General features: G+C 38.0%; 1 pseudogene across 1 annotated transcript; it reads right to left on the bottom strand.

The window, feature by feature from the left end:
- Nucleotides 1-5548: 5548 nt before the first annotated feature.
- LOC308340055 (large ribosomal subunit protein uL23-like) lies at nt 5549-6018 on the bottom strand (annotated as a pseudogene). The gene has a single exon. The product of its transcript is annotated as a large ribosomal subunit protein uL23-like (transcript).
- Between the last annotated feature and the right edge of the window lie 5420 nt (nt 6019-11438).

The raw sequence follows: 11438 nt of genomic DNA on the forward strand, positions 1-11438 counted from the left end.
ATTGATGCCCCTGTCTCCTCACCTTTCCCTCTCTTACTCAACCCTGCCACAGGCAGATGGGAGATCATTTCAAAGTACAAGTTTGACCATGTCTCTGCCAGGCCATGAATTTCACTTCTGTCAGGACAAAGTCCAAAATCCTTAGCATAGTCTGCAAGGTCCTGAAGAGCACCGCTCCTGTGCTAGTCTTTCCAGATGCAATAGTGAGCCAAACACAAGAGCCCAATCCTCATGCTTCTTCCAACCTGGAGATGGGGACAGAAAATAAACAAGTAAACAAATATGAATAATTGAATTGCAATTTGCATTATGAAGCAAGTGGACGAGTTGTCTTGATTGGGAAGGGCAGGAGTTTTTATATCTGTGTAATAATATGCCTTGTAAAATGAGCTAGAAAATATTCTCTTTGCTTCTGCTTTTTGGAAAAGTTTGTGATGGATTGCTGTTAATTCTTTAGACATCTGGTAGGAATCGCCAGTGAAGCCATCTTGGTCCGGGTTTTCCTTTGTGGGAAGTTTTTGGTTACTAACTCAATTTTATTATTTGTTATATGTCTAACAAGACTTCTTATTTCTTCTTGACTCAATTTTGGTAGTTTATGTCTTTCTGGGAATTTGTTTAGGTTACCTAATTTTTTGGCATAAAACTGTTCACAGTATTCTCCGTGTTCCTTTTTACTTCTGTAAGATTGGTAAGGATGTCTCCTCTTTCCTTCCTCAACTTAGTAATTTAAGTCTTTTCTAATTTTTTCTTGGCCAGTCTAGCTAAATTTATCAATTTGATTGGTCTTTCGAAGAACTAACTGGAGTTTGTTGATTTTTTTCTATTATTCTTTAATTCTGTATTTCAATATTTCCGTTCTAATCTTTATCATTGTTTTCATTCTTGCTTAGGGTTTAGTTTGATCTTATTTTTCTATTTTCTTAAAGTGGAAGGTTATGTTATTGATTTGAGATCTTTCTTTTTTATGTTTTTTTAAGATTTATTTCTTTGTCAGAGAGGGAGAGCGGGTGAGCAGAAGGAGGAGGAGCAGCAGGCAGAGGGAGAAGCCGGCTCCCTGCTGAGCAAGGAGTCCAATGCAGGACTCGATTTCAGGACCCTGGGATCATGACCTGAGCCAAAGGCAGATGCCTAAACAACTGAGCCACAGGGCATCCCAAGATCTTTCTTTTTTAAATAGGCAATCACAGCTATAATTTTTCTTTGAGCACTGTCTTGTCTAAATCCCAAAAGTTTTGGCATCTTCTGTCTTAATTTTTGTTTATCTCAAAGTGCTTTCTAATTTTTCTTGTGATTTCTTCTTTTACCATTGGTTATTCAGGAATGCATTTTTTAAATTTCCATGTATTTGTGAATTTCCCCATTTTTTTCCTATTCCTGATTTCTAATTTCATTTCATTGTAGTCAGTCATTTTGTATGATTTTACTCCTTTTTAACTTTTTGATTGTTTTATGACCTGCCACATTGTCTGTCCTGAAGAATATTTCATTGATGCTGAGGAAAATGCATATTCTGCTGTTGTTGAGGGAAGTTTTCTATGGATGGCTGTTAGGTCTAATTGCTTTATAATATTGTTTAAATCGTCCATTTCCTTGTTGATCTTCTGCCTAGTTAGTTATTCTGTCCATTACTGATAGCAGGATATTGACATTTCCAACTATTAGAGTTTCGTTGTCCATTTCTCCCTTCACTTTTGAGTTTTCCTTTCATGTATTTTTGGTGTTTGTTATTAAGTGCATATGTTTATAATTATTATGTCCTTTGATGGTTTGACCCTTAACAAATTTTTAAATGCCCTTTTTAAGTCTCCTTAAATAGGGGCACCTGGGTGGCTCCGTGTGTTAAGCCTCTGCCTTTGTCTCAGGTTCTGATCTCAGGGTTCTGGGATCCAGCCCTGCATCAGGCTCTATGCTCAACAGGGAGCCTGCTTCCCCCTTCCCCTCTGCCTACTTGTGATCTCTCTCTGTGTGTCAAATAAATAAGTAAAATCTTTAAAAAAATAAATCTCTTTAAATACTTTTTTGTCTTCAAGATTATTTTTTCTAATATTACTGTATTTCCTCCAGCTCTCTTTTGAGTACTCTTTGCACAGGATACCTCTTTCCAACCTTCAATTTCGAATTTATTTGTATCTTTGAATCTGAAATGTGTCTCTTGTAGATCATGTTTTTTCTTTTTCTTTCTTTCTTTCTTTCTTTTTTTTTTTTTTTACTCCATACTGCCAGTCTCTGCCTTTTGATTGAAGAGCATTCACAGTTAATGTAATCACCAATTAGGTAGGATTTACAACTGCCATTTTGATATTTTTATGTGTCTTATTTGTTCTTCTTTCTCCATTACTACCTTTTTTGTGTTAGATATTCTCTGGTACCATTCTCCAATACCATTTAATTCCGTTGTTATTTATTTTACTCTACTTTCTTTTTTTAAAAGATTTTGTTTATTTATTTATTTGAGAGAGAGGGTAAGAGAGAGAGAGAAGGCAAGGGGGGCAAGGAAGGAGCAGGGGGAGAGGGACAAGCAGATTCTGCACTGAGCACAGAGCCTTGATGCGGGACTCAATCCCAGGACCCTGAGATCAAGATCTGAGCCAAAACCAAGAGTCAGACACTTAACTGACTGAGCCACCTAGGTACACCTATTTTACTTTTTAAAAGGTTATTTTCCTAGTATTTTCCCTCATGATTATAATTAGCATCTTAACACAGTCTAACTTGGATTAATACCAGCTTAATTTTAATAGTATACAAAAACTTTGCTCCATTTTAGCTCTGTTCATCCTCCTATTATTGTCATACAGCTTACATCCTTATACATTCTAAACCTAGTTTTATAATTATACATAGTTTTATATCAACATAGTTTTATAATTACTGCCTTATGCTGTTCTTTGTTTTTAGTTTTTTGGGTTTTTTTTTTTCAAGTTTTTATTTAAATTCTAATTGGTTAACATACAGGGTAATATTGGTTTCAGGTGTAGCATCTGTTGATTCATCACTTACACATGACACTCAGTGCTCAAAACAAGTGCCCTGCTTAATAACCATCACCCATTTAGCCCATCCCCTGCCTACTTCTCTCCATCAACTCTCAGTTTGTTCTCTACAGTTAAGAGGCTCTTATGGTTTACGTCATTCTCTCCGCCCCCCCTCCACTATGTTCATCTGTTTTGTTTCTTAAATTCCGCAGAAGAGTGAAATCATATGGTATTTGTCTTTTTTTTAATTTGTCTTTCTTTTAATTTGTCTTTAATAGCTATAAGCAAAAATATATTTATACTATCTTTCATATTTACCTGCGTAGTTATCTTTACCAGTTGCTCTTTATTTCTCTGTTCAAAACCAAGTAAATGTCTAGTGTCCTCTTATTTTCGTCTGAATGCTTCCTTTTAGTTTTTCTGGTAGAGCAGGTCTGCTAGTGATGAGTTCTCTCATTTTTTTTTATCTGTGATTATCTTAAGTTTTTCTTTTTTTAAAGGATAGTGTCAGTAGCTATAAAATTCTTGGTTAATAGTCTTTCAGCAGTTTGAATACATTGCCCACTGATTTCTGACTTCCAGATGGCTGATGAGAATTCAGCTGTTGTTCTTATTTAGGATCTGTACTGTGTAGTAAGTTGCTTTTCTCCTGATGCTTGCAAAGTTCTCCTTCTCTCTGTCTTTCACCAGTTTTACTATGATGTGTCTAGATATAGACATCTTTGAGTTTATCCTACTGGGTGTTCATTGAGATGTATATGTAAAATAATGTTTTCAAAAGTTTGGAAAGCTTTGGTCATTATTTCTTCACACATTCTTTCTGCCTCTTCCTCTCATTCTGCCGTCCTTCTGGAACTTCCGTGTTGTATATGTTGCTACATCTGACAGTGTCACACAGGATTCTGGGGCATTATTTCTCCTCATACTTTTCTCTTTCTGTTCACGAGACTGGATAATCTCAATCGGCTGATGTACAAATTCTTTGTTCTGCCATTCAAATATGCTATTGAACCCCTCTAGTGAACTTCTCATTTCAGTATACACTTTTCAACCCAGGATTTCTATTTGGTTCTTTTTAGTAATTTCTGTCTCATTGGTCTCATTGATATTCTCTATTTGGTGAGACATCATTTTCTTACTTCCTTTTAATTCTTTAAACATGGTTTCCTTTAGTGATTTGAACATATTTATAATAGATGACTTAAAGTCCTTGTTTAGTAAATCCAGCATCTGGGCTTCCTTCAATACAGTTTGTATTAATTACTTTTCTCCTGTGCATGGACTGTACTTTTTTTTTTTTTTTTTGTCTTTTTTGGCGTGTCTCACAAATTTTTTATGGAAGCTAGATGTTTTAAGTATTAAGTATCCAGATTTCATTCTCCCTGGGATTTTTTGTTTTTGTTGTTGTTCTTGCCACTTGCTTGTCTGGTGGCTTTCCTGAATTAACTTACAAACTATGCATTCTTTGTCATTTGCAGTTACTGAAGCCTCTGCTCAGTTAGTTATAATAATAATTGGAGAGATTTCCTCAAATGCATTGAAATACTAAGTCTCTCTGCCTTTTGTAAGGACCTCTGTGTATGTGTTGAGGCATGCTTTCCATACTCAAGCAGACCATTTACATCTTTGCCTTAGCTTTCACCCTTGCTTGTACAAAGTCTCAGTGTCAGCCAGGGGTAAGAGATTAAGCCTTCTAGATTCTCAGTAATATGTTACAGCTTTACAAAACCCCCTGAAGACATCTCATCCCCAGCATCTCCTTTTAAGTTTTTTGTTCAGCGTCTTGTTAGTCTTAACTGGTATCACTACCACAAGCAGCTGCAATGTCAGACAATTGCCACTGACTGCGTTTACAAATGCCCTAGGGATACAGCTGTTTGCACAGAACTTGCTCTGAATAAGGTTGAATAAAGACAAATCCTGAGAATGAAGCTTTGCAGAGAGCTTCTAGACAGGCTTCAAAATAACAGTTTCCTGGGGGTGGGATTGGGGGAGTTCCAAACTCATTCTGCCCCCTCCTGAGGCTGCTAGGTTGCTGGTTTTCACAGTTACCAAGGTATAAACCTGTCATTTTCCAGGGCTGCCATGGGGAGAGCACTGAATAGGAACAGAGCAAGTTGAAATGCCACAAACTCACTGTTCTTACTGAGACTCAGTCATATTCTTTGAATAAATACCCCATGAATTTTTGCAAATCTCTGATTAGTTTACAGAGTTCTGAAAAAGTTGTTTTTGACAAATTGTGCCAGTTTCTCATTGTCTTGATGGAGACTTTTTTGGAAGTCCTTACTCCACCATTCTGGAGGTGCTTCTCCAATGCTTACCTTTTTAAAGGGCTTTTTCAATATTATACCTTAACTCACAGAGGAAACTGTAGCCCTATGATGTTTCTTAGGCATCCTGGCAGTCCTCTGTAGGCAGCAGTTTTAGGAAGGGGATGCTTAGTGCCTCTGGGATCAGTTAAAAGTGTTAGATACTTGGGGCACCTGGCTGGCTCAGTCAGTTGAGCACAAGACTTTTTTTTTTAATCATGAAAAAACTGTATTTAGATTTAGCCAGCTGGACTCAGTTTAGATGATCCCAATTTTGTTGGCAACATCCAAAGCATCATAGTCAGGGCCAGTTGAATGTATGCCTTCTTCTCTCCATCAGGCCTGATTAAGGTGTTGACCTTGGCTACATCAATGTCATAGAGCTTCTTCACAGCCTGTTTGATCTTGTGCTTGTTGCCCTTGACATCCACAATGAACACAAGTGTGTTGTTGTCTTCTATTTTCTTCATGGCTGACTCAGTAGTCAGGGGGAACTTGATGATGGCATAGTGATCAAGCTTGTTTCTCCTGGGGGCGCTCTTTCGAGGGTATTTGGGCTGCCTTCGGAGACACAGAGTCTTGGGTCGTCGGAAGGTAGGTGATCTGCGGATCTTCTTTTTTTTGTGACTGTGGACGCCTTTCAGCACCACTTTCTTGGCCTTCAAAGCCTTTGCTTTGACTTCGGCTTTGGGAGGGGCAGGGGCTTCCTTCTTAGCTTTTGGTGCCATCTTCGTAAAAGGGGAGCACGAGACTCTTGATCTCAGGGTCTTGAGTTCAAGCCCTACATTGGGTGTAGAGCTTATTTAAATAAATAAGTAAATAAACAATAAGTAAATATATAAGTAAATAAATAAATAAACGATAGCATTTTTTCAAAACAAAAACAAAACACTAGCATTTAACAAAGCATTAGATATTTATTGCACTTATTTTTCACACCCCCAGTAGGCTTTTATTACTTCTTTGCTGGTGCATATAGTCACAGAATGATTACAATTGATATTACCTGAGTAATAAGAAAAGAGAATGCTTTACATATCCAAAGTAGATGAGTTAATAAGAAGCAGAGTTTTAAAAACAGTGGTGATGGGGTTCCTGGGTGGCTCAGTGGGTTAAAGCCTCTGCCTTCAGCTCAGGTCCTGATCTCAGAGTCCTGGGATTGAGCCCCGCATTGGGCTCTCTGCTCATCAGGGAGTCTGCTTCCTCCTCTCTCTCTGCCTGCCTCTTTGCCTACTTGTGATCTCTGTCTGTCAAATAAATAAATAAAATCTTAAAAAAAAAAAAACAGTGGTGATAATGAAGTACAATGGGAAGCAATTAAGAGTAAGAGGGTTTATGAGAGGAATAGTTTAAATATAAGGTTATTCAAAGGTAACTAATTAGGGAGCCCACCCTTAGGGTCTGTTGGAAATGGGTTAATAGAGCACACTATGTAGAAAAACTCCACACCAGGGAATATTCTCTGTTGACCTCTGGCTCTTTGAAACATATTATTCTATTGATATACTAGTTATTCCCTTTTAGAGTGCCCATGTTTGGCACCCTAACACCTCTACATGTTTTAGGTTATAATTTATAAAGGAGGCAGCCATTTTGAGTAACCATATTGGGGCATTTTTATGTGGAGCTTTAACACTCCATAGACTATTATGTGGACTTAGTGAAAAAGCTAGTAAGAATGAAAAGATTGCTTGAGTTAGATTGAGGCACTAACATTAAGTTGAATTTTTAAATGTTTGGTATCTGCTCATTAACAATAAAGATGACCATTTCCTTTCAAATAGAATCTGAGAGTACAGTAGCAGACTGGGATAATTAACTTATTTTTCTAGAGCATCCTGGTAAAACAGTAAGAGTGATCACATTTTTTTATCAAGGTCACATTTTACTTGTATTATTTTCCAAAGCAATAAACAATCCATCCATTTTTCCACCAGACACTAATCTAAAAAACAAACAAAAAAAAACATGTATATTTCTTAGGGTTGAAAGGTCAACTTCACTGAGAAACATCAATGGAATCTGCTGTTTGTCTTTGTGACTGAGCCTGGCTTCAAATATATTATATAAGGGGTGAAAATAACCATCTTGGGGTCACTCAAGCTGATCATTCTTCCTGAATCAAGTAAAAGTCAGGAAATGCAGAAATTCACTTTCCGTTCACCAGTGTCTCACTGTTCTATATCCTTAGGAAAGCAAATATTCTACAGCAATTTGCCAAGTTTAGAAGAGACCTTATAGTTAGTGATCCAGGTTTTCTTAAAGTATCTACCTGAAATTTGAGATGGACTTTAGGAAGAAACAGTCTACCACAGGCTCCAATAAAAAAATGCAAATTTCAGGCACATTTCAGAAATATATCGCAAAGAACAGCCAAGGGGTCTGGCCCAAATGCTCTTTTCAAGAGCATCGGATTGACTTGTCTCTTTTCTGCTAAATGGAGCAATTGTGGGGAAAGGAGGTATCATATAGAAGTAGAAGATTTAGCCTGGCACAGCTATGAGACAACTGCTAAATAGGTTTGTTTTAAATATTTTGAATTTTTTGTAATGTTACAATTTTAAGGAAAACCTGGCTTCTTTAAGAACTAAGAGTCAAGAGTCTTACGTTACATAATGGGCAAGTACGTAGGGAAAGAGCCAGGTTGGGCTAATAATACTTGGAAAAGGGCGCCTGGGTGGCTCAGTTGGTTAAACCACTGTCTTCAGCTCAGGTCATAATCCCAGAGTCCCAGGATTGAGTCTCCGAGTCCAGCTCCCTGCTCAGCAGGGAGTCTGCTTCTCCCTCTGACCCTCCCCCTCTTGTGCTTTCTCACTCTCTCTCTCTCAAATAAATAGAATCTTTAAAAAAAAACAAATAGTAATTTGAACATTGTTTCTTAAGGTGCACAGGTCACAGAACTGTATGAATCAGTCAGGATACTTGTGAAAGTATAGCTTCCTGGGGTCTTTTGTTGCCCTATAAATTGAAATCTAGGACTTGGGATTTGAATTTTAAGTCAGAATTTTGTATGCTGTAAGGTCTGAGAACCACCAAGAACTCCTGTTTTCCACTTATAAGCAGTTTAATATCCCAGGTGGCACGAGAGTTAAAAAGAAAAACTAGCTTCTAGCACAAACTGAATACTAAAGGCTTCTTGCCTTTCTTCACTATTACAACTTCTACTTGCCAGGATTTTTTTCTTTATGCAATTCTCACTTGGGCTCCTCTATACTGTATTCCTAACTCTTGGCTGGTCTTCTCTATAAAAATATTCATTTCCTGGGGCATCTGGGTGGCTCAGTTTGTTGAGACTCTGACTCTTGGTTTCAGCTCAGGTCTTGATCTCAGGGTCCTGGGATGGCTCCCCGCTCAGTAGAGAATCTGCTTGGAATTCTTTCTCCTCCTCCCTCTATTCCACACCCCCTCAAATAAAGAAATGCATCTTTTTTTTTTAAAGGAAAAAATGTCCATTAATCTGTAATTTTTTTAGAACTTTTTTATTGTTGTTCATTTGTCTTCTCAGACTAGAAAGAAAAAGCAAACTTCATTTCTTGCTGGGCTTGATGCTTACAAAAGATAAGGGCAGTTCTAGAATCCCCTACAGCTACATCCGGGAACAGTTCTGTCTATGGTAATATTAAAAGGACAAGTAGCTAAATCCAGGTCAGGTTCCTAGATCTCTCAGTTACCCACATATGAACTGCGCTGAGTCATTGCATCTAAACCAGCTCGTCATCACATGTCATCTTTCACCTCATGGCAGCCATCTTAAGTGCAGAGCTAAGGCACAAGTCACTGGATCTTAAACACCCATAGGCATAGGAATAGCCTAGGGTTGATTCCAAATAGATATTCCTGGGCTTCAACCACCCTGCTTCTGATCAGTGAATATGGAGTGGGAGCCAAGAATCTGCCTTTATCAGGTGCACCTCTCACCCCAGGTCATTCTAGAATCTGGACCCAACCTTTGGGCAAACTTGCATAGAAGAATTTAACTCCCATATTCAAGGGTAGCTTTGCACCTCTTACCAAATTTAGCAGTGGAGATTTGCAGTGGGGTGAAGAGAATCTACTTCACACACCCAATAGTCATCTGAGAACAGGTCTACAAGGAGAACTCAGGCCCCCCTGAATCATAACACATGAAACTCTCAGGACAAATGTGACCTGAGAGTCACAATTTCAGTGAGTTTAATTAGTTAATTACATGATTAGTTAAGCTTATATCTCGCTGGTGATTGATATGTGTGATGAAGAAAGATGTACTTGACAAGTTGGATTTATTAGGACTTTAATAAAAATTTGTGCTTAATTTGGGGGGGGGCAATTTTTGACATGAGTAATTCTGCTCCTCTCCTCTGCCCCTTACAGCCTTCTACCCCCCATTCCCAGACACACTCACATCCACGATACCCACATGTGTTCTTTCATAGTTTGATAGTTCTAGATATAAAATGAAAGATATTATTAAGAACTCTGAATTTAAGCAAGTGGAGATGGCTCTTCAGTAAATGTTTCTAATGCTTGTAAGAAAACAGACCAGAACCCATAATCATTTATATTGCAAAAGCATATTTTGTCATTCAGTGAAGGCTAAGGAAACTTTGGCTTTTAAGTAACATGCCAAAAAATTGGAGGATTTCTTGTCTGCTTGAGATTTTAATAGAGGTGTAAAAAACAAGTAGTTGTAACTATTTTCCTGAGGGGTTTTAATAAGAAGAGCTGTGTTATTTTCTTATCTTAGCCAATCAGTATGCATATACCAGGGGTCCTCGAAAAAGTCTACCATCCTCTGGAGCTATCAAACCATTTCCACACCATGTTCTCCTGGGCCCAGGGATGCTGCACCCTGTCGTGGGTGTGTCTGTCTGGTTCTCCCAACATTTAAGGGTCTCTTGTATGTATACCGTACTTGATGCGGTATACATACAAGCCTTAGGGAAGGCAGGCTCCTGATACGGTATTCAGATGGCCTCTCCCCATCCCAAATGTTGCCCTAGTGATATGGGTCCACTCTTTGGGGTGCAGATGTAAATAGTGGATGACAGCATAGGCCAGACTCCCCAGCTCCAGGAAAATTCTGGAACAGACCTAGAACGTAAGCTTTTGGAGAAGAACACAAACAGGTTTGACAAACCGTTATTCCAGCCTATCCCAAAGCACTGTTGTGTTGCAGTTTTTCAATCCTAGAAATGTCTGTGTACTTTGAAGTAGCATGATCATGAGGACTTAGGAAGCTCATGGTGTCTAGTAGTGGGATCTTGAAGTTGGCATAGAAAATCCAGGTTTTGGTACATTTAATGATTCTGCATAAATAGTTCTGCTTGCTCATATAGTTGTGAAAAATACATGAACATTTTTGGAGAAGACTGGATAACTTGAAAACTCTCCCAGTACAAGATATCTTAAAATAGTGGGGAGGATGGAGTAGGATAGGGCAAAATAATGACAACTGCAAAGTTAAGAGGTGGGTGCACAGATGTTTGCTACTATAATCCTTTTTCTTTCAGTATGCTTAAAATATCCAGAATAAATAAACTGATTTTGTGAGAGGCTTTTCAAACTCATTCGTATTACAGTATGTGTCAGTACTTAATTCCTTTTTATAGCCAAATAATATTATTGCATGGATATGTCACATATCATTCATCTCTCCATCTGTTAATGGGTATTTGGGTTGTTTCTACTTTGGGGCAATTATTAGTAATGCTGCTTTCAACATCTGTTTATAAGTCTTTGGTAGGCACTTATTTTCAGTTCTACTGGTTATGTATCTAGGAGTGGAATTGACGGGTGATATGTTAACTCTATATGTAACCCTTTGAGAAGCTGTCAAACTGTTTTTGAAAGCAGTTGTACATATTTCTGTTCCTACCAGCAGTGTATGAGGATTCCAACTTCCTACCATCCTTACAGACACTTGTTACTGTCCATCATTTTGATTATAGCCAACCTAGCAGGTGTGAAGTGGTATCTAGCAGTGGTCTTGATTTACAGTTCTCTAATGAGTAATGTCATTGAGCATCTTCTCATGTGCTAATTGACCATTTATATATCTGCTTTGGAGAAATATCCATGCAAAAACTTTGCCTACTTTTTAATTGGGTTATTTGTCTTTTTATTTTTGAATCATAAATCTTCCTTATGTGTTGTGGTTCCTAGTGTC

Source organism: Martes martes, assembly GCF_963455335.1.
Source record: "Martes martes genome assembly, chromosome: 3".
NCBI lineage: Eukaryota > Metazoa > Chordata > Mammalia > Carnivora > Mustelidae > Martes > Martes martes.